The sequence below is a fragment of the Sciurus vulgaris genome, assembly GCF_902686455.1.
Source record: "Sciurus vulgaris genome assembly, chromosome: 17".
Classification (NCBI taxonomy): Eukaryota; Metazoa; Chordata; class Mammalia; order Rodentia; family Sciuridae; genus Sciurus; species Sciurus vulgaris.
Window position 1 is genome coordinate 11,767,809 of NC_136478.1, and position 23,491 is coordinate 11,791,299.

Genomic DNA, 23,491 nt, shown 5'->3' on the forward strand with positions numbered 1-23,491 from the left:
TGAACAAGGAAATATCATGACAGACCCGGTTGAAATACAAAACATAATTAGAAGCTATTTTGAAAATCTATACCCTAACAAAATAGAAAATCTAGAAGACATCAACAGGTTTCTAGAGACATATGAATTACCTAAACTGAACCAGGAGGACATACACAATTTAAATAGATCAGTTTCAAGTAATGAAATAGAAGAGGTCATCAAAAGCCTACCAACAAAGAAAAGTCCGGGACCAGGTGTGTTCTCAGCCGAGTTCTACAAAACCTTTAAAGAAGAGCTCATTCCAATACTCCTCAAAATATTACATGAAATAGAAGAGGGAGGAACTCTCCCAAACTCATTCTATGAAGCCAATATCACCCTGATACCTGAACCAGACAGAGACACATCGAGGAAAGAAAATTTCAGACCAATATCCTTAATGAGCATCGACACAAAAATTCTCAACAAAATTTTAGCAAATCGCATACAAGAATATATTAAAAAGATAGTGCACCACAATCAAGTGGGTCTTATCCCAGGGTTGCAAGGTTGGTTCAACATCTGGAAATCAATAAATGTCATTCACCATATCAACAGACTTAAAGTTAAGAATCACATGATTATTTCGATAGATGCAGAAAAAGCATTTGATAAAATACAGCATCCCTTCATGCTCAAACCACTAGAAAAAATAGGGATAGTGGGAACGCTCCTTAACATTGTAAAGGCTATCTATGCTAAGCCCATGGCCAATATCATTCTAAATGGTGAAAAACTGAAAGCATTCCCCCTAAAAACTGGAACAAGGCAGGGATGCCCTCTTTCACCACTTCTTCAACATCGTCCTTGAAACTCTAGCCAGAGCAATTAGACACACCAAAGAAATTAAAGGGATACGAATAGGAAAAGAAGAACTCAAACTATCCCTATTTGCTGATGACATGATTATGTATTTAGAGGAACCCAGAAATTCCACCAGAAAACTTTTAGAACTCATAAGTGAATTCAGTAAAGTAGCAGGTTACAAGATCAATGCTCATAAATCCAATGCATTTTTATACATAAGTGATGAATCCTCAGAAAGAGAAGTTAGGAAAACTACCCCATTCACAATAGCCTCAAAAAAAAATAAAATAAAATACTTGGGATTCAATTTAATCAAAGAGGTGAAAGACCTCTACAATGAGAACTACAGAACACTAAAGAAAGAAATTAAAGAAAACCTTAGAAGATGGAAAGATCTCCCATGTTCTTGGATAGGCAGAATTAATATTGTCAAAATGGCCATACTACCAAAAGTGCTATACAGATTCAATGCAATTCCAATTAAAATCCCAATGACATACTTTACAGAAATAGACCAAGCAATCATGAAATTCATCTGGAAGAATAAGAAACCCAGAATAGCTAAAGCAATCCTTACCAGAAACAGCGAAGCTGGGGGTATCGCAATACCAGAACTTCAACTATACTACAAAGCAATAGTAACAAAAACGGCATGGTATTGGCACCAAAATAGACAGGTAGATCAATGGTACAGAATAGAGGTCTTGGACACAAACCCAAATAAATACAGTTTTCTCATACTAGACAAAAGTGCCAAAAATATGCAATGGAGAAAGATAGCCTCTTCAACAAATGGTGCTGGGAAAACTGGAAATCCATATGCAACAGAATGAAATTAAACCCCTAACTCTCACCCTGCACAAAACTCAACTCAAAATGGATCAAGGACCTTAGAATCAGACCAGAGACCCTTCATCTTATAGAAGGAAAAGTAGGTCCAAATCTTGAACATATCGACTTAGGATCAGACTTCCTTAACAGGACTCCCATAGTACAAGAAATAAAAGCAAGAATCAATAACTGGGATAGATTCAAACTAAAAAGCTTTCTCTCAGCAAAGGAAACTATCAGTAATGTGAAGAGAGAGCCTACAGAGTGGGAGAAAATCTTTGCCACTCATACTTCAGATAGAGCACTAATTTCCAGAATATATAAAGAACTCAAAAAACTCTACACCAAGAATACAAACAACCCAATCAGCAAATGGCCTAAGGAAATGAACAGACACTTCACAGAAGAAGATCTAAAAGGAATCAACAGATATATGAAAAAATGTTCAACATCTCTAGTAATAAGAGAAATACAAATCAAAACTACCCTAAGATTCCATCTCACCGCAATTAGAATGGTGGTTATCAAGAATACAAGCAACAATAGGTGTTGGTGAGGATGTGGGGTAAAAAGGTACACTCATACATTGCTGGTGGGGTTGCAAATGATTGGAGACACTCTGGAAAGCAGAGTGGAGATTCCTTAGAAAACTTGGAATGGACCCACCATTTGACCCAGCTATCCCACTCCTCGGCCTATACCCAAAGGACTTAAAATCAGCATACTACAGAGATACAGCCACATCAATGTTCATAGCAGCTCAATTCACAATAGCCAGACAGTGGAACCAGCTTAGATACCCCTCAATTGATGAATGGATAAAGAAACTGTGGTATATATATACAATAGAATATTACTCAAGCCATAAAGAATAATAAAATTATGGCATTTGCAGGCAAATGGATGAAATTGGAGACTATCATGCTAAGTGAGATAAGCCAGTCTCAAAAAACCAAAGGATAAATGATCTCACTGATAAGCAGATGATGACACATAATGGGGGGTAGGAGGGAGGGAAGAATGGAAGAAGGAGGGACTGTATAGAGGGAAAAGAGGGGCGGGGGGGGAAATAACAGAATGAATCAAACACCATTACCCTATGTGAATGTATGATTACACAAACGGTACGCCTTTACTTCATGTTCAAACAGAGAAACAAGATGCACCCCATTTGTTTACAATAAAAAAAAGAGTCACTTTCCATTTTCAGGCCTGTAGGAAATATGAAAAATGGATGTGGTGATGTGCTGGCCTTCTGGCCTGGACAAGATGGGGTAGACTTGATTTTCCATGTTCCTTCCTGCTAGGTCCCATGGTACCTAGAAATAATGCAAGAAGCAACAAAAGAAGGTGGAAAAAGAGAGGTGAACTGGGACCTGGGGCTCCCAGGGCTGGAGGAACCACAGACGGCAACGAGGTCCGGCGAGCAGTGTGCAGCAGTGACGTCCAGCTGAAGATGTCCTCTGGACTACCATCTAGCAGTCAAAAGGAGGGCACTGCTGAGACACTGACAACCTGGGTGACTCTCCAAGGACAGGGTTCAGCAAGGAAAGCCAATCCCCCGAGGTGGCGTTCTGAATAAGTTTTATCAGAACATTCCCGAAATGGCCAAACTCAGGGGCTGAGTGAGGTTCCAGGTTGTCTGGGATAGGCAGGGGCAGGAGGCAGGGAGACTGGAGCATAAAAGGGCAACACAAAGGACCCTCCTGGGGATGAAACTGTTTCACGTCTTGATTGTGGTGGACACGAATGTACGCGTGTGGTAAAATCTCACAGCACCGAGCACACACCCACACGTGCGCACGGGAGACCTGGGGGATCTGAGCAGAGTGGGTGGGTGTGTGAATGTCAACATCCTGACTGTGCTGTTTCTCTGGTTTTACAAGATGTTCTCACTGGAGAAAACTGCACAAAGGGTACTCAAGGGTGTCTTCGCATTATTTCTTAAAACTGTAGGTGAATCTACAATTCTATCAAAAATATATATATTGGAGAAAAAACTGGATACTGTGGTTCACAGTCACTTCTGATAGGTAATTATGAAATTTGAGTATCAACTTGGCTATGCTAGATCCTCTCTGGACCTAACTGAAGACTTTTTTTGACTAATCTTCAGTGAGACTTGATGTAACCAATTGCACAGAGGCTCATTCTGTCTAACCTGAGGAGTGAGAGTCTCCTTTCTTCTTCCTTTCTCCTTCTCCTCTCTCTTCTTCTACTGGGGATTGAACCCAGGGTGCTTTATTGCTAAGGTACATCCCCAGTTCTTTCTAGTTTTAATTTTGAGACAAGTTCTCACTAAATTGTAGAGGCTGGACTCAAATTTATGATCCTCCTGCTTCAGCCTCCTGAGTAGCCGGGATTACAGATACGTGCTACCATGGCCAGCAAGATTTCAATTCTTTTATTTTTTTTTAAGATTTCAATTCTTAATCAGCACACTCAACCTGTAACATGTTCCCAAACCACAGAGAGCTCCCTCCTCTAGCAGTCACGTGCTGGCATGTGCCCCCTTGCCTGGCAAGTGTAAAAACCAGGGACTTGTGTGGATTGCTGTTGGATTTTTGTCTTTCCTTTAATGAGGGCATGCAAAGTGAGCGGGTAGTGAAAGTGGGTGAGGTTTCCCTTAACATCCATGGGAGTGTGAAGGAGAATGGAAGAGTCTGCTACTTAGCAGTGGACTCAGGGAAACTGAGTTCAGCTCTGTACCTTCTGCCACTACAGGGGATGGCAGATACTAAATAATAAGCAAAATTCATTTCTCATTCCAATTTTGGTCTTTTGACTGTTCTCTTGTGATGGCAGTGATTATTTTCTGGTAACACTTGTGATTGAAAAAGAAAAAAGACTTCCAAGAATAGATGATAACTATCTTGTTGGAGATACACAGCTACTCTCAGGAGACCAGTTATTTCCTCCCAAATCAGATACAGAAATTCTTAATGCCTTTTAATAGGAATAATGCTGGTAATACCCAGGAGGGGCCACAGATAACTTCTCTGTAAATCAGGCTCACAGGAAGAAAAAGAAAGAAAGAAAGAAAGAAAGAAAGAAAGAAAGAAAGAAAGAAAGAAAGAAAGAAAGAAAGAAGGAAGAAAGAAAGAAAGAAGAAAGGAAGGAAGGAAGGAAGGAAGGAAAGAAGAAAGGAAGGAAGAAAAGAAAGGAGGAGAGGGAAAGAAAGAAGAAAGGAAGAAAGAAAGAAAAGAAGAAAGAAAGGAAGAAAGGAAGGAAGAAAGAGAAAGAAAGGAAGAAAGGAAGGAAGAAAAGAAAGAAAAGTACAGACATGAATACCCAGTTGAATACCCAGTTTTTCTTCTGTCCTAAAAATTTTACTGTAGGGCTGGGGCTTAGCTCAGTCACAGAGCAAGCACTTACCTAGCGTTTATGAGGCACTGGGTTTGATCCTTAGCACCTCATAAAAGAAAATAAATAAATAAATGCTGTCCATCTACAACTACAAAAAAATTTTTAAATTTACAGTAACGAATCACAAAACAACCTATAGTTACTATCTTTGTTTTGCTACATTAAGTTGAGACAATATAAAGAATGAAGGAACCAGTAAAATAAAACCTACAGATCTTTCAGCTGCTTGCTGTCATGGCTCTGAACTGTCACTCAGGAGAGCGGTCTTTCTTACTCAGTGTTCTGGAAGGCTGAAAGTTTTGCCGGCCTGACCCGGCCAAAGCCGCAAGTTACCCAGATGCCTCTGAACCCAAACTGGGAGCAAGGTAGGTATGAAGACCTGGAAGTAGGCCAGATGGTACTTTCTTCTGTCACTTTTCTAATTCAGAAAGAAGTGTTGATGGATAGAACGCACCCTTCCCCCCATCTTTTACTAATGGAGGTCAGGAATGAAAGAGGGAAAAGATTCATGCTGATATCCAAAGTAGGTGGATTTTTTTTCCTAGCAGGAAGATATCCCCACATCTAACGTTCTTACTGACTTTTACAAGGTGTGGGCCAATCTGTATCTTGCAGTACTATTTATATACTTTTACTGTTTAGCCCACAAAAGGCAAAATAATTGGACCTCCTGAAATGGAAGGCCAAAGGAGCACCAAGTGGTGTCTCTTGGAGCCAGGGCTTTCCATTTACATCTTTCAAGCCGAAAAATTATTGACACTAGGTGGCGGCAGAGACCTGGCCAATTTGAGCATTTCATCACAAAAGAAGTTGAGGACCAAGGTTAATTCAGACTGGTTAGTCTATACTTGTTTCTGTAGTTGTGAAATGAAACTGTTTACCTGTAATTTACTCTAGATTCATTCATACAGCAATTGAACAAATATAGTGTCAGAAAAGCCGATCCAAGTCCTGCTGATACCGCCAGTTACCTTGACAAGGCCTGCTTCCTCTGATGTTGAAGTGTAACACCAGAGAAGCACGCCCAGGAAAGTGTAGAGCAGAAAGTAAGAAGCTTTATTAAAAAGAAGTAGAACAGACTTCTCCCAGGTGGAAGAAGGGAACCCAAAGGCGGAATCCACAGGATAAGCAAATCTTGCCCTTTTTATGGGTTCTGTTCTGTTCCTTCTCCCTATGTCTTTCCTTCCTGCCTACGTGACTAGGCCCAGGAGATGCAGGTGAGATGGCAAAAGGAGAAGCAGATGGGCAGGAGGAGGGCCCATGGAGTGATTTAGGCAGGTAGGGGTCCAGGGGACATTCATTAACAAGTCCTTGCCTGCAGCCTTTTGAAAAGGATGGTAAGAGCAGGTAAATTTGATATCAATGGGATCTGGAAGTCTTTGACATTCCATTCTCCCAGGGGTGATCACCAATCTTCCAGACTGGTGATGGCTTCCATTTTCTTGATTTGACCCAATTTCCTATTCTACACTAACTGCCTGTTCTCAGTTCTGGCTTCACTGCCCTCTACTTTCTTGGGCATGAACCAGTCTCAGGTGTTATTGCTCCAAATGTAAATATTTTATTTTGTTTTGTTTTGTTTCATGGTGCTGGAAATGGAATCCAAAGGCAAGTGTTGTACCACTGAGCTATATCCCCAGCCCTTAAAGTTTATTTTAAAATGAGGAATAGTTAAAATATAATTATAAATAAGGAATATGGGTATGATCAAGTCAAATCAAATCTCATCATGAAGTGGTTCAGGGGAGTCTATCAGTACTAAGTCCAGAAGCAAATGAAAAAGGCAGAAGCAAAACTGAAGTAAAATCTATGCCCTTTTATGTATTTTCACTATTGACCTTCACACCAAACCTAATCAGGGACACTGCTTTTTTAGTAGTTGGCAAGAATAAGGCCCAGCATGGTGGCACAGGCCTGTATGCCAAGCTACTTGGGAGGTTGAGACAGAAGGATCACAAGTTCAAGTCTGGTTTGGGCAACTTAGCAAGACCCTGCCTCAAAATAAAAAATAAAAGGGGCCAGGCGCAGTGGCGCATGCCTGTAATCCCAGCGGCTCAGGAGACTGAGGCAGGAGGATCGTGAGTTCAAAGCCAGCCTCAGCAATGGCGAGGTGCTCAGCAGCTCAGTGAGACCTTGTCTCTAAATAAAATTCAAAATGCGGCTGGGGATGTGACTCAGTGGTTAAGTGCCCCTGAGTTCAAACCCCAGCACCCCCCCCCAATATTTATATATATATATATATATATATATATATATATATAAAATAAAAGGGGATGGAGTTGTAGATCAGTGGCAGAGCACCCCTTGTTTCAATCCAAATGTCACAGGGAAAAAGGAAAAAAAAGAATAAAGGTTTAGCAACTTTATGCTCAAGGTCACAGAACAACAAAGCTTGGATTAGAATCCACTTCACTATAGCTTAGCCTGAGTCATTGCACTTTGTCACATTGCTTTAACAGCAAGATTGTGCAGCAGTCTCTGACAGATGGCTCTCAGGAAAATGTATTCTTAGAAGATTGGTCAATGAAACAGCTGAGAGAGGTAATTCATAGGTGAGTTGATCAAATCGAGATAAAGATCTCAACAGATTATGAACATGGATCCAGACTGAAAAGGAAAGTTTTATGATTGCAAAGTCTGCATGAGTTATAAGCAATAAACAGAGGGAAGACCAGTAGAGTAGAAGAAGAGGAGGGAAAGAGGAAGTACTGGGGACTGAATGGGAGCAAATTATATTTCATGAAGTCTGAACTGTTCAAAATGAACTCCACTGTTATGCGTAACTATAATGCCCTAATAAAAACATAAAAAAGAAGTACAAAATGAGCATGTTCATATGAAAACAAGAAACCACCTAGGGATTTTAGCTAACTCCATGCTATCGCCATCAATGTGCATTTATGGTTCAAGAAAAAAACAAAAACTCAATGACATCTCAGAGTTCACTATCCAAATGGAGAAAGGAAATAGTCCTATTCATGGTGCTTTATTGGCCCACTGATGAATCCTTCTGTTCAATTCTGGAACATTGTTAGAGGAACAGTGTTCAAAGGATAAGCCAGATGGTGAAGAGTTTGCAAAGCATATGCTCTGAAGGGTTATACTACAAACTGGAAACTTTTGACCTGATAAAGAGAAGAAATAAATAAAGAGATGAAAAATGGACTTTTAATGGCTAAAACTAAACTAGATTTATTCTGAAGTTCCAGAAATCAAAAGTGGTATTAATGGAAGTTACAAGGAAAGTGGAACAAGTTATAAGGATAGTGATTTCAGCTCAGTGAGGGGGGTGGCAGGAAAAAGATTAAAATGGATTATGATGACTTTCACATATTACAGGTATAATATAACTCTTCTTCTTAAAGTTTTTCTCTTTGGGAAAATAACCGTAATGAGCCTCCTTGGATATTTGAGGTGAGCTGCCTCTGATGCAGTTAGAAGGAAGAAGATACAAAAAATAATAATAATAATAAAGCTAGATTTCCTGTCTAATAAGGACTTTCCTTGTTCCTCGGGGAGCTGTGGAAAGAAGGGAGAAAGGTGAGGAGGCTGGGAAAGGCCTAGTGCCCGAGGGACCTGCCAAGCGAGGAAAGTGCTGAGCTGGAGAACAGCTGGGACATTTCCTGGAGCGGCAATACTTCATTTGAAATTATTTCCTGTTTGGTGCCATCGTTACCTTCAACTACTACCGACCCTTCAGTGACCTTGTCTGTGTGATTTTGTGGGGAATGACGAGAACTGAAGGTTGGGATGGGGTGAAGCAGCCAGTGAGAGGTGGTAAGGAACGTGGGGGCTGCCCGCGGGTAAGGTGGATGGTCGGCCAGGGGGCAAGGTGGACAGCCGACCAGTGGCAGCCTGGACTGACTAGCTCAGCAAAACTAGCATGAATTTCTTTTCCCTTCTTCGCAACTTCACAGATGGGAGAATCATTCTTACTGTAGCTCTTAGCAACCTTGGCATGTGATTTTGTTCTTTCCTAGTAAAGTCAAGAACTTTCACCTTTTCACTTAGAGGAAACCGCTTCATGGCTTCTCTTCGGCATTGCCAGCATAACTACTCTTGTGCTATTAAGTAAAAGGGTTACTTGAACACCAGCACTATACCTTGCTAACTGCTCTGACATCTGAGACATCTGTGGATTGACTAAAAGTTGGGTAGCGTATACAGTGTGGATATGGGGGACAAGGGGCGATTCTCATGCTAAGTAGGATGGAGCAGGGTGGCCTGAGACTTCATCCCACTTTTTAGAATGGCATGCAAATTAAAACTTATAAATTGTTTAGTTACAGAATTTTCCATTTAGTATTTTTTTGACCAAGGTTGATCCTGGATAAATGAAATCTCAGAAGCAAAACCTGAGATAAGAGAGGGCTGCTTTATACCCTGAGGTGATTCTAGCTGTTGAGCCAGCTGTGCTGCCCAGCCCCTCTCTAAGCATAAGTTCCACCTCACTAGGTCTCTGCCAGCTCTGACTTTGAAAACCTCAGCCTCACTTTGAATCTGTTCCTCATGGCTCCTGCATTGTCTCACCTATCCGAATCAAAGTCTTAAAAAAAAGTCCAACAGCTGATATATCTGAGGAAAGATTCCCAGTCTCTCTAGCAGTCAGAGAAATGCAAGTTGGCAAGGCAATGAGCCCAGTTGTTAAGAGGCGGGACCACCAGGTGGGGTGGTGCACACCGTAATCTTAGCGACTTAGGAGGCTAAGGCAGGAGGATGGAGAATTCAAAGCCGGCCTCAGCAATTTAGTGAGGCCCTAAGCAATTTAGCAAGACCCTGTCTCAAAATAAAAAAACAAAAAGGGCTGGGGATGTGGCTCAGTGGCAAAGCGCCCCTGATTTAAATCCCCAGTACCAAACAAACAAACAAAATAGCAAATTACAGCAAGACCCCAAATCTAGTTAATATTCTAAGGCTTCTTTGTAGCCAGGTGCTGTGGTGCACACCTGTGATCCCAGTGGCCAGGGAGGGTGAGACAGGATGATCACAAGTTCAAGACCAGCTTCAGCAACTTAGCAAGACCTTTAGCAAATTAGTGAGAGACCAGCTCAAAAAACAAAAAGGGCTAGATGTAGCTCATGGGTAAAGTGCCCCTGGATTAAATCTCCAATACCAAAAAAAACCCAAAACAACAACAACAACGACAAACCCAAAACCAGAACTTTCTTTGCCAAAAATAAAACAACAAAAAATTGTCACAGTATAAAAGAAGTCTTTGCTGGCTGCTCAGTGCATGACTGGGAAGTATGTGTACGGCAGGGAGCCATCAGCAAGGATCAATTGCTACAAACTACTGTCCTCCCAACTTCGTTTTAAATGGCACTGCTGTTCCTGGGGCCACAAGTTTATGGGGGTCAACAGAGTGCACTCTCAAAGTTTGTGCTTATTATAGATTAATTTCTGGGTAATTTTTGTGGCTGTTTTACATTTCAGATGTATCAATTTGAGCTGATGTAACCTTTGAGATTAATAGCATAATTAGAGGGTAGTGAGAATTAAAATCATATTTTAAAATTCTTTCCTGAAGAGTTTTACCATGATGGATATTACACAGTCTTTGAAATAATAATGCCACTCAAGTAAACTTGACACTTCTTCCAAAATAGTCTCACAAGCTGATTTTGTAAAGAGTAAAAGATGAGATTTAACGCAAACAGGCCAGCTGAAATCAGTTCCAAGAAATGTAAGGGACCAATTTGGAGCAAATAATAAGAAAAAGAGATGATTTTTGTAAAGCTTAACACAACAACAACAAAAACCCAACTATACCTATTCATATTTGAAGTCATGGAATAAGAAGCCCATTTCCAGCCCCAACCATCTGCCCCTCCTACACAGAGCAGCTGCGAGGCCTATGGATGACCAAGCGTAATCAGGGCTTGGACCACACCACCAGTAAAGGCTTGGCTTTGGAGGGCCCTGTGACAGGGAGCCGGAAGCTCCCTGGACCCTGTGAGTGGAAGTCTACACTCAACTCATGGAGCACCTGGGTGTCTGGGGCCCCTTGAAACCACAGAATTGAAAGGTAAGCTGAGTGGAAGAGGTTAGCTGAAAAATGTGCTGGTTATTACCCAGATAAATGGGAAATGGGCATTGGGAAGGAAGAAATCACTAAATCCACCATGAGAAGCCATCATCAATGAGAGTTGACTTGTGCATATTTGAGACAGGACCCATTGTTTTTAAAGTTTTAAACCCCTGCCAATATCCAGCCAAGGACCACTAGGAGCACACCTGCGGCTGAACAAGTCGGGCTTATTGCTTGTCTTGGAGAGGGAGAACTGCACGCCATGGAATCCTGGGTATTTCCTCACACCCTGTTCGGTGTGATGAAGATCTTTTTACAGCATTTGCACTTCTGGTGGAGTTATTTGCAGATGAGTTCATGGAAGCAGAGGTTTGCTCAGGGCTGGGTGTATGTTGCTTCTGGGAGCAAGGGTAATTCTATGATTGGATGTCTTTAAATTAAATCATAGGAAGGGTAGCACAGAGCAAGGCTACAGCTGAAGTTGGTAGGAAGTAGCTGTCACTCATACTAGGAGAAGGGGATAGTTGGTGTTTCGTGGTTTGGATGGTATACAGGTTTGATCTGTGCTTTTAAACATTTACTATTAATATTTTTTTTTTTTTTTTTTTTTTTTTTTACTATTGAGTGACATCCCAGCCCTTTTTATTTAATTTTGAGACAGAGTCTTACTAAGTAGCCCAGGTTGGGCTCACATTTGCCATCCTCCTGAATCAGCCTCCTGAGTAGCTGGGATTACAAATTTTCAACACAGCGTCCATCTCTCAGTTTATTTTTTGAAGAGCATTTGTCCTGGAGAGTTTCCTCCATTGTAGATTTTACTGGTTGCATGCTTCTGTATTTCCTATGAACTGGTAGTTAGATCTAGAGTAGGATTTCCAGATAAAATACAGAATGCCCAGTTAAATCTGGGGAACTGGAGATGGAACCCAAGGCTTTATGCATGCTAGGCAAGTGCTCTACATCCCCCGCCTACCCAGCTAAATGCAAATGGCAGCTGAATAATAATTTTAATAATATTACTTTAATTAACAAATCATAATTGTATACATTTCTGGAATACAATGTGATGTTGGACCTACATATACAATGTGGAATAATTAAATACAGATAATTCATATCCATCACCCACTCACCTGTCATTTTTTGTGGTAGGCCATTTGAAATTTACTTTTATTATCTTGAAATAAATAATACATTACCACTGATTATTTTCCCCCTGCTGTGCAATGGATTAAAAACTTATTCTTCCTGTCTGAAACTTTGTCTCCCTTGCAATATTTGGGCATCCTGCATTTTTTATCTTATTTTCCTTTTTTAGTTGTAGATGGACACAGTACCTTTTCTTATTTATTTATTTTTATGTGGTGCTGAGGATTGAACCCAGTGCCTCATTCGAGTGAGGCAAGCACTCTACCACTGAGCTATGACCCAGCCCCTATCTTAAGTTTTTATTTGCTAAATTTGGCACTGTACTCTAGAGACTTGAACACATTCAGTGTTGGTTTTTTGGCAAGACTGATTTAGGTGTTTTGGTGTACTTCTGCCGGAAGACACATACTGTCTGGTTGTTGCTCATTTTGTGACATGAAGAAAGGGCAGCTGGCTCAAGTTTTGTCAGCTGGGCGTCCATTGTTAATGCAGCTCCTAAGCTTCTTGCCTGAGGGTTCTGGCAACCGACAGTGACTGTCTGTAAACATTACTCTATTAGGTTTTGCAGAATAATGACATTCCAGGTCCATCATCCTTCTACATTCATTCACTAGTATTCTTCTAGAATGAAGAATGTACCCAGTTGTACAGGTCATATATGAAAGTGAAGCTTTTTCATTAAGTCCAAATTTTGCAAGCATCTGAATCATAAAATCTTACTAGTGATTTAGATACTCTTATACATCAAATAAATACAAACCAAGGTACATTTGCAATCACACATCACTTAAAGATGTGGATACATTCTGAGAAATGCATCATTTGGTGATGTTATCGTTGTGTAAAAATCATAAAAAGTACTTACACACACCTAGAGGATAAGGCCTGTCCCACGCATAGGCTACCTGACAGAGCCTCTTCCTCCTATGCCAAAACCTGTAGAGCATGTTACCAGGCTGAGTACTGCAGGCAACCGTGACATGTTGGTAAGTGCCTCAATGTCTGAATGTAGAAAGGCACAGTAAAAATAAATGAAAAAGCGTGCACCTGTCCTGGGCATTTACCATGACAGGAACCTGCGGGACTGGAAACTGCCCTGGGTGCGATCAGTGAGTAAGTGGTGAGTGACTGAAGGCCCAGGTCATTCCCGTGCCCGACCGCAGACTTGATAAACACGGTGCACTTGGGCTAAGCTAAATTAGCAAAGAAAAACTTTATTTCTTCAATAATTAGTTAACTTTCACTTATTATAACTTTTTAATTGTATAAGGTTCTAAAATTCCTAACCTTTTGATGCTTCTGTAATAACACTTAGCTTAACACACATTGTATAATAATGCAAAAATATTTTCTTTCATTATACCCTTATTTTATAAGCTTTTGTGTGTATGTGTGTGTGTGTGTGTGTGTGAGATATACTGGGGATTGAATCCAGGTGTGCTTTACCACTGAGCCACATCCCCAGCCCTTTTTAAAATTTTATTTTGAGACAGGATCCCACTAAGTAGCTGAGGCTGGCCTTGAACTTGGGGTCCTCCTGCCTCAGCCTCCCTAGTAGCTGGGTACAGTTGTGTGCCACCATGTGGGGCTCTAGGAGTTTTTTTCTAGTGTTTCTTTTTCACTTTTTAAGCTTTTTAGTTAAAAACTAAGACACAAACACACACTTTAGCCTAGGTTTCTTTGCAACAGCATCACCACAAATACAAGTAATGTGCTGTTGCCCTACTCTGCTCTGATGGCTGTGATGTCACTATCCATAGGAATTTATTTTCAGCTTTATTATACTGACAGGACCATCACATGTATGGCCCACTGTTGACTGGGAACATCATTATGTGGCACGTGACTATAATAAGATCAACATCTTCAAATGAGATTTCAACCCAGAGTGTCAGACATTCTGGTTATCTTTTAAAGTTCATCCATGTTGACTTTACTATCCAGTTTTAATAGATGGAAGTCGGCAGCTCTCTCCTACCACTACCTGCCTTGCAGCCCATCTTCTGCTGTCTGTTAGGAGCTCATTGAAATCCGTATTCTTTTTTTCTTTTCCCCTGATTCAATCTTTTTTAAAAATAATTTTTTAGATGTTGATAGAGCTTTATTTTATTCATTTATTTATATGCGGTGCTGAGAATCGAACCCAGTGCCTCACACATACTAAGCAAATGCTTTACACTCTACCACTGAGCCACAACCGCAGCCCGAAATCTGTATTCTTTTCGTTTAGTGTATCCACCTCTGACCACTCTCGGTAATTGTGTGTTGACAAATCAAACTGGAGAATTCCTAACAACGTGTGAGAAGTGCCCCCTTGTGAAGTTTCTTACGCTTCCTGATTCTTTTCAGGTAAAGAAGTAGCCAGTGAGAAATGAAGCAAAGTCTCCCATGACGGGTTTTCAGCTGGAAGCCCCGCTCTACCCTTCCATCTTTCACTAGGTCAGCAAGAGCAGGTGAATCACAGAAACATCACCTGCTTTTGTGCGTTCCATGTGGATGCTTTGTCTACCTTTCAACTTTCTGCCTTCTCCTCCTCCGTTTCCTCACATCTACAGGTGAGAGATCATAGGGAAAAAATGAGCTCATCCACAAGAATATGATGATGCAACAAATTGATTGTGATATCTGTGTGCCTTGAACATAAAAATATTTTTACAGTCATTGTTCACTATGTGATAAAATACTGACATCCACGGACATGTTAGAATGAGCCTTGGGCTTTCAGGAAAAGGTAGTTAGTAACCTGTATTATCCACTTTACTATTAAGCAATACATTTCCCATACAGAGATATAGATTACTATTATCTCTTAGCTCAATCAGCACATTTCTTTTTTTTTTATTTGTTCTTTTTAGTTATACATAACAATAGAATGCATTTTGATAACCAGCCTATTTCTATTGTTGGTTTGTCCTTGTCTTATTGTGAAGTTTCTATTACATTTGAAATAAAAATGCTGGGAGTGCCTAAATGTAGAGAAAATTAAATGCTTGCCTAGTTCTATACAGGAGCTTTAAAACATTTTATATAATTGTTTAAAAATAAAAAGCAAGGCAGAATCTCCACTATGGCATTATAGCTGGGGTGTTAATATTTTCATAGGGGTCATTATAGAATTTTCATTTACCTTCCTGATTGTGATAGCTTCCTTTTTTCCTTGAGGAATCCAGTGGTTTATATTTATTAGTGCTTTTCATTAAGGATGTGGTGTGATCTTGGGGGTGGAAAAGTACTTCATGGTTAAATGAACCCCTATGGAGTAAAACCATCCATGCTTCTGTTCTGCCAGTTCACAGAGCAGAGAGGCCTGAGCACCCAGTGTCTCTTGCCTTTTTAAGCAATATTTGCACAGCTCAATCTCAAGGGGATTTGGCAAAATCTCAGAGGTTCCCATGACTGAGGCTTTGGCTACAATATGCCAGATTGGAAAACAAGTGACAAACTCATAAAAATCAAAACTAGAACTAAAGTATTATTTTATATTCACTTGTGAAAGCATTGAGATAGATAGTTTATAGGGTCCAGTCTTAGGCTTAGTAATGTCCCCTGTGAAGCAGATTCACTAGGCACTGGATGCCATGTCAGCCCATTGCATCTTGGGCTGCAATTTCTACTGCTTGCTCAAGCCCAGTGAGACATAACATCCACAAAAGATAAGTGAGGCAACTTTATTACTCACATACAGGCAACAAGGGTCAGTTGAAGCCTAGGATCTGCCTGGAGCAGATGGAATCTTGGCTGTGTGCACAAATTGTGCCACAGCAAGGGACTGTGGAAAGCAGCCCACCTTCATTTTGTACTCTGGTGGTTGCTAGACTTGCTAGGCCAAAGCACCATAGGATATCCTGTTCTAGGAGCTACAGGAACGGAGACCAGGCTATTTCGACCAGTTCCTTCTTACCCAAGGATGACGCATTTCCAGCACATTCTCCAGTTATTTCTGAGAACTATAGCAAGAAACAGGGATGAACTGGGTCTGTCCAAAGCTACCTGGAGAACTGTCTTGCATTCGCCGCTACTCCCAAAGACATACATATCCTAATTTCAGGAACCTGTGACTTTGCGGTCGTAGGTAAGAGAGACTTTGCAGATGTGATTAAATAAAGGATCTTCAGCTGGACCTGTCGTCCAGGATTAAGCAGTGGTCCCAGTGAAATCACAAGAGGCATTTTAAGAGGCCAGTGGGAGAGTCAGAGCAGCAAGGAGATATAAAGATGCAATTTAGACGTTGGAGTGATGAGACAAGAAATGTGCAAAGTTTCTAGAAGCTGGAAAAGGCCAGGAAACAAATTTTCCCCTAGTCTCCAAAGGAGACATAATTCTTCCAACTTCTTGATTTTATCTCAAAATACCCATTTTGGATTTCTTTTCTTTTTTTTTTTTTTTTAATTTTGTGCTGTGGGTCAAATCTAGAAGCATTCTACCCCCTGAGCCATTTCCCCAGTCCTTTCAATTTTATTTTATTTTGAGACAGGGTCTCACTAAGTTGCCCAGGTCAACCTGAAACTTGAGATCCTTCTGCCTCAGCCTCCTGTATAGGTGGGATTACAGGCATGTGCCACTGTGTCCTGCCCCCATTTTGGACTTTGACTTCTAGAATGGTGAGATAATAAATTTGCATGTGTTAAGGGTGGAAAAATCATTGTTTTAGGCTCTTAAAATCTAGCAGAAAGTCAATGAGGCCAAGAGCAAGAGAGCAAAAGAGTTTAAAACTCCCTCAAAGGCCTATTTGGTTGCAACCCAGGGAAGCTCTCAGAAGGAGAAATTACTGACCAAACACATGAGAAACAGGGTAGGTTTTCAAAAGACAAATCTGTAGCCAGGATCAGGGATCATGCAGATAGGCATGGTGGTGATAAGGTGGAAGTGACTTTGCCCAAGGAGAACAGTGAGTTTTACTCAAGGTCTACTAGCTGGTGGCTAACATAAGCCCTGGGGTGATTCTTTCTTGACTCCAGTTCTCTTTATGGTGCACCCAGCACTTGTTGAAGTTGGCAGTTAATTTACATACCAGAAAGTTTAGGCACCTCTACTGCCTAAGTGAAATCCTAATAGTGCGACATAATTAAGGACAAATCCTACAACAACTACTTCTCCACATGGAGGCAAAAAGGTACTATGGGGATAACGCAGGCCAACCAATTTGTTAGACTGTACTAGTCTAGTTAGAAATACTTATCAAAAAGAATAATTATGAAGAGTTTTTGATCTGTAGGAAAGCACTCTGTTCATTAAAACTGTAAGCCAGGCATGGTAGCTCATGCCTGTAATCCCAGCACCTTGGGAGCCTGAGGCAGGAGACTCCCACGTTTGAGGTCAGCCTCAGCAACTTACTGAGACCCTGTCTCAACCCCCTGCCAAATAAAATAAAATAAAATAAAATAAAAAGGAAAGACCTGGGGATATAGCTCGGAGGTGGAGTACTCCCAATATCCATCCCCAGTATCACACACACTCACAAAAAACATGACTGCTAAAGATCTCATGAGATTAGGCTTGGTTGATCAAGTTTGAGTAGCCAGTGAAAATCCAGGTTCTAAATGGGTGCATTTTATTACTGATTATTTACAACACGGATGTATTTAATAAGGAAACTGTTTCACGATAGGTCATTAATAAGGTAATAAAGTAAGGTAAATATTGCTATTTGTAGGAAGTTGATCCCTCACTGTCTCTCCTTTTCCCTAACTTATTCTAAGGGGTAAATCTTTAGTTGTCGTATAATCAGTGTGATTCTACTACCAAATTTGCAGGTACCTTTTGATCTTTTTGCATAGAACAGTATATCATGTAATTTTCAATAGTAATCTAAGGAAGATAGTATGTAGTCAGGTAAGGTGGCACACGCCTGTAATCCTAGCAATTCAGAAGGCTGAGGCAGGAGGATTGCAAATGTGAGGCCAGTCTCAGCAATTGAATGAGGACCTAAGCAACTTCGTGAGACCCTGCCTCAAAATTAAAAAAAAAAAAAAAATTAAGAGGGCTAGGGATGTGATTTATTGGATAAGTATCCCTGGGTTCAATCCCTGGTTTAAAACAAACAAACAAAAAAGACTCTACGTAGTGTTTTCCTTTACACTACATAGGCTCCTTTTTAGACTTATACAGAAACTTGCATGGTGAACATGACCTTGGGGAGGGTTTTCTGAGCTCTTAAATGAAATTTCTATAGCAGGGTCAGGGGTGACTTTCTGAAATCAAGAGAGAGGAGACCCATGGGTGCTTTCCCTCTGCCCCCAGGTAGGATGCCTCCCACCCACCTGCCTCCACTTTCCAAGCCCAGAGCCTGTTCCTGCCCACATTGCAGGTTCGCACATTCGCCCTTCTGCCTCAACCACACATTCCCCCAAGGCGAGGGCACCTCTATACCTGCAGGTCCTCAGGCCTGGCACAGTCCCAGGCATGTGGTAATGGCTTTAACAAACACTGGCTCAACAAAGCTTTGTAGAACAAAATGTAGAAAAATTTCCAGAGGAAGAAGGAATTAAAGTAGGAAAGCTATTTAGAGTACATTTTGTGCTTCTCAAAATCCAATCAGAGACTGGATGCCGAAAGGGGTCACATAAGCTGGACCAATGAAAATCCCTTGTCCCTAAGCATTTCTGGGGGATTCTGGAGGACATGCTGTATGTACCTGCATGTGTAATCCTTTTGACACCCACAAGTTGTCCACTTGGAGGACACTGGAGATGGGTACAAACTCATTCCCATTCTGCAGTGTCCCAGCCCCCCACATCAGAGCTGAGCTTGGGAAAACCTGACTCACCACATTCTGCTGCTGTTCCCACCAGCTGCCACCAGGATCCTAGGAGTAGACCAGGATCCCAGTGCTGTCTGGTGGCTGAGACAAAGTGGAGGCATTCACTGGAGGGAGCCGAAGCAGAGCTGCTTTGGAAGGAAGGACTAAAGGCAGGAAGGAGGATATGGATGAGTCTGGCCTAAGAACTGTGGTAAGCGATGGAGAGGAAGCTCCCCACTTAAACCCGTCTCCTTTTCACTTGTCGTCGCTGTGCTTGCAAACTTGGATAAAGACAGGGCCTGGTCAGTCACGAGAAAAATGCCTCTGCTTAAGTCAGAGGTTCAGGGTTTTCACTTCTTGGAGCTTCCTAGAAATTCCACTGTGAGTCCCTCTTCGCAGGTGCTTTTCAAACGCGATGACTTTGCCCTCCAGGTCTCCAGTTACTCAGCTCTCAAGGTGACATGCTTGCAGGAACTTGCCCTGTGCTCTACTTCCTCCCACTCCGATGAAGGACAAGGATTAGTGTGGTTCCATCTTTCATGAGATTAGGAAATAATTGAAACTGCTTTGGGCCATCAGCAAGAAAAGTATTCTATAAGGTTAATTCAGCGCTGTGATAATCCAGAAGGTGTCCAAGTAAATATTTGACTCCACACAAAATCAGGATGAATAGAAGCAATGTGAGCAGGAATGCAGGAAAATCTTTGAAATGTATACAGAAGCAAAATATTTACCTCTCTCACAACATAAAGGGCTGCGATGAGACTCAATGGCAGAGCACTTACCTAGCAAGCATGAGATTCCGAGTTCAATCCCAAAACAATAAAAATAAAAATAAAAATTATACTTATTCATTCAGAAAAGTTGTTCTTTTCTTGAATAGTTACTTGATGGTCTAAATCAAACCAGACTTTCCTTTTGTGGTTCTTCACATTGTTTACATTTACATCCATCAAGCTGTCCCCATTAGGAGAGAGAGGTACCCAGAGGCAGAGAGGCAGAGTCAGCAGAATCACCTGCACTTTTGTCCCTGGGACAGATTCTGAACTTCCTGTGATAACTTCAAGATTTTGCATGATCATTAGGATCATGTCCACATCTCCAACCTTATCTTTCCAACACCCCATTCTCTTCCCCAAGTTCCTGGTTCAGCTCACTCTTCCTCAAGCACATCTCCATTAGTGCCTGCACGTGTCTTAAGTAGATGTTTTCTAATGTGCCCTTTGAATCCCTTTGTTCTTTCTTTTCTCAGGATTTTTAAAGTTATTTTTTAGCGAATTACAATGACATCTTATGAGAATCTAAGTCTGATTAATACAACTTAATCTCAGGATTATAGAGACACTATGCTCCCAAATAGCTTCATCTCTAATAGTCTCTATTATTCCCCTTCCTTTGTGCTGTTATTGTCATAGAGATTATATCTTTTCAGATGGTGGCACATTAGCACTGATTTATAATTATTGTTTTACGCAATTACTTTTTAAATCAGATAGGCATAAGAGAGCATTAGCAAAGACTATATTAATCCTGTTTTTTTATGTTTACCTTTATAGTCACCTTTACAAGTGCCCTTTATTTCTTCATATGGTTTCAAATTACTGTCTCGTGTCTTTTCATTTTAGCCTGAAGGACTTTCTTTAGTATGTGGCATAGGTTAAGTTTGCTTATAACAAAATTTTACTTCTTGCTTATCTGGAAATATCTAATTTCTCTTTCATTTTTAAAGGATAAGTTTGCCTGGTATAAAATTCTTGGTTGACAGGATTTTTTTTTCTTTCATCACTTCTAATGTAGTTTCCCACTGTCTTGTGGACTCTGTGGTTTCCAATGAGAAATCAACTGTTAATCATACTGAGGGGCCGTGAAAGTGAGCAATCACTTCTCTTTTGCTGCTTTGAGATTCTTTGTCTTTCAACAATGTGAGTATAAAAATTGTCTCAATGTGAGTCTGTCTGTTTATTCTAATTGGAATTCGTTGAGCTTCTTGAGTATGTGGATTGACCTTTTAAAATAAAATGTAGGTAGTTTTCAGCTATTATTTCTTCATATATTCTTTCTGCTCTCTTTTTCTTCTGGAAGTCCCGTTTTGGAATATCCTACAGCTCTCTGAGGCTCTGTTTATTTTTCTCTATTCATTTTTGCTTTCCCTTCTTCAGATTGGAAAGTCTCAATTGATCTGCCAGATCACTGAATTTCCCCCATGAGTGCAGGCTTTTGTTTTACAAGGTCACCAGGAGCTGGAGAGAGGGGGTTTGGATTGGAACAAGTTTAAACCAGGTCAATGCTAGCATTTCTTTCCAAGATTCAGTCACTCTTCTTGAATAAATACTCCCTAGATTGAAGCAAGCACTTGGTTGATTTCTAGAATTTGGAAAAAGTTGGTTCTTATGATTTTGGCCAGTTTTCTCATTACCTAATGGAAGAGAGAATTTTGGAGGTTCTGTATAGTTTGGGGACCCTTTCCAAATATATAAAATCTTACAGAATTGTGAGAAAATAAAACCCTGCATTTACAAGCATCCCAGGTGATTCTCACCAAAATCAGAGGAAGTGCTACTTCAAAGACATTGTTTGGTCATTCCATAAAAATCAACCTTTCTAAGCAGACAAGTCAATGGAATTTATATAATACCAGAAAAAATATTTTTTTTTTGTAAATTAAATTTCAAATTTATTAGCGATTAAGAGATGTATACATACATATTGCACAACTGACTTTATTCACGATCAAGCAGAGATATAGTTGATGCCAATCAATTTTGTGGATACTCTTGTTCTTTTGTTCCAAGAAAAGTTTGCATCATAAGACTTGGACTTGGGTTTTGGAACTTTCCTTTCTTCAATGTTATAGCTCCATCCATTTTTTCTGCAAAGGCAACTGCATCTTCTTTAGTACTCAAGGTTAGAATCATATTGGACAAAGGATCAGTTGTTGATGCCCAAACCATCAAAGGATTTTTTTCATTGTTCCTGGTATCAAACTCCATCCTCCATTTCTTTGTGTTATTTAGACTACATGTTATTGTGAGCAGGAACAAAGATCCTGACTTTTCTATTTTTGACATACTCTTCTGCAACACCAGTTAATGTAGTGATATCCAATTTTTCATCAGCTGTTATAAGTTGAGTGTCTGGAGTTTGATCCTATGCCAACTTCCATGTGGATATGCTTAACAACCTGGTTGAACTCTGGAAAAGGAAATAGCAGCTGTAGCTGCTGTCCTTCTCCCCAACGTCTGCCTCAGTGCCATTGACATTGAGACTGCCGCCATCTTACTGCAGGCAAACAGCAGGATCTAATACCAGAAATTTTAAGGACTTCAGAACTTGCAATCAAGGACAATAGCTCTCTTGCTCTCTCCACCCCTCACCCAAAGTAAATAGAAAACATCCTTAATCTTTGACATTGCCATGTCCAAATAGTATAGAAATTGCCACAAGAGCTTGGGGTATTTGCTTTCCCTAAAAGGTTCCTGAATGATATACTTGCTGTTTGTAGCCTTTTTTTTTTTTTTTTTTTTTTTTGGATGCTGGGGATTGAACCCAGGGCCTTGTGCTTGCAAGGCAAGCACTCTACCAACTGAGCTACATCCCCAGCCCTGTAGCCATTTTTGTGTGGTGTGTGTGTGATACCCTGCATGCTACTGGAGGTTGAAGGCAAAGAAGTTTGGCAGATTTTAGCCCCTGTAAGAACTATTTAAATCACATTGCAAAATAGAAGTCAAAACAGACATTTCCTGTTCTGATCTCTGCCTGCAAATTAATAACTTGCATAACTGGAAATCATAAATTAAATTCAATAGGGAAGCAACTGATGGCCTTTAATTCCTAACAAAAGGTAGGTAGATGGATGGAACTTAGTTCACACCCTATTTCTTCATATTATTTCAAGCCATCGATGATGGGGGTGAGGATTCTGTCAGTCAAAACGTAGAGATGGAAGACATCAGCACTAAATCTTTACTGATGCAGTCTGAAAGAGTGGACAAGTCGGCTTATTTTTCAAAAAGATCAAATAAGAAGCTGCTTTCAAGTGGGTGTGGGGCTTCAGGGAGGCCTAAGGCTGTTCCTGAGGGCAGCTTCTGCCTAAGGCTCTCTTACTTAGCCCCTTTGCTCCGTAGTTGTGTGACATTGGACTGGTCTCTTAACATTTCTAATCCTTAGTTGCCTCATGTGGAAAGTGAGCGTAACAATGCTGTGTGTTCACAGGGTTACTGAAATGACTAAATGCAATAATCTAAGTGAAGCCCATAACATATCAACTGGTATGATGTAAGCTTGAAGCATAGAGCAGGCTGATTATATTTGTTTTGATTATGGCAATGTGGGTATAAAGCTCTTGGCCACTGTGTAGCAGACACCCTCCATCTGGACTGCTCAATACAGTAGCCACTGTCACATGTGGCTACCAAGCACTAGAAATGTGACTGATCTGAATTGAGATGTGCTGTGAGTGTGAAATAAAACACACACTGGATTTGAAAGAAAATAGAATCTTTTAAAAAGAATAAAGTATCTCATTAGTTGTTTTTCTGTTGATTACATAT

At 40.6% G+C, this 23,491-nt stretch overlaps 1 pseudogene across 1 annotated transcript; it reads right to left on the minus strand.

Moving 5' to 3' along the window:
- Nucleotides 1-21,671: 21,671 nt before the first annotated feature.
- Nucleotides 21,672-22,216, minus strand: LOC306647734 (NADH dehydrogenase [ubiquinone] iron-sulfur protein 4, mitochondrial-like; annotated as a pseudogene). Its single transcript has one exon. The product of its transcript is annotated as an NADH dehydrogenase [ubiquinone] iron-sulfur protein 4, mitochondrial-like (transcript).
- Between the last annotated feature and the right edge of the window lie 1,275 nt (nt 22,217-23,491).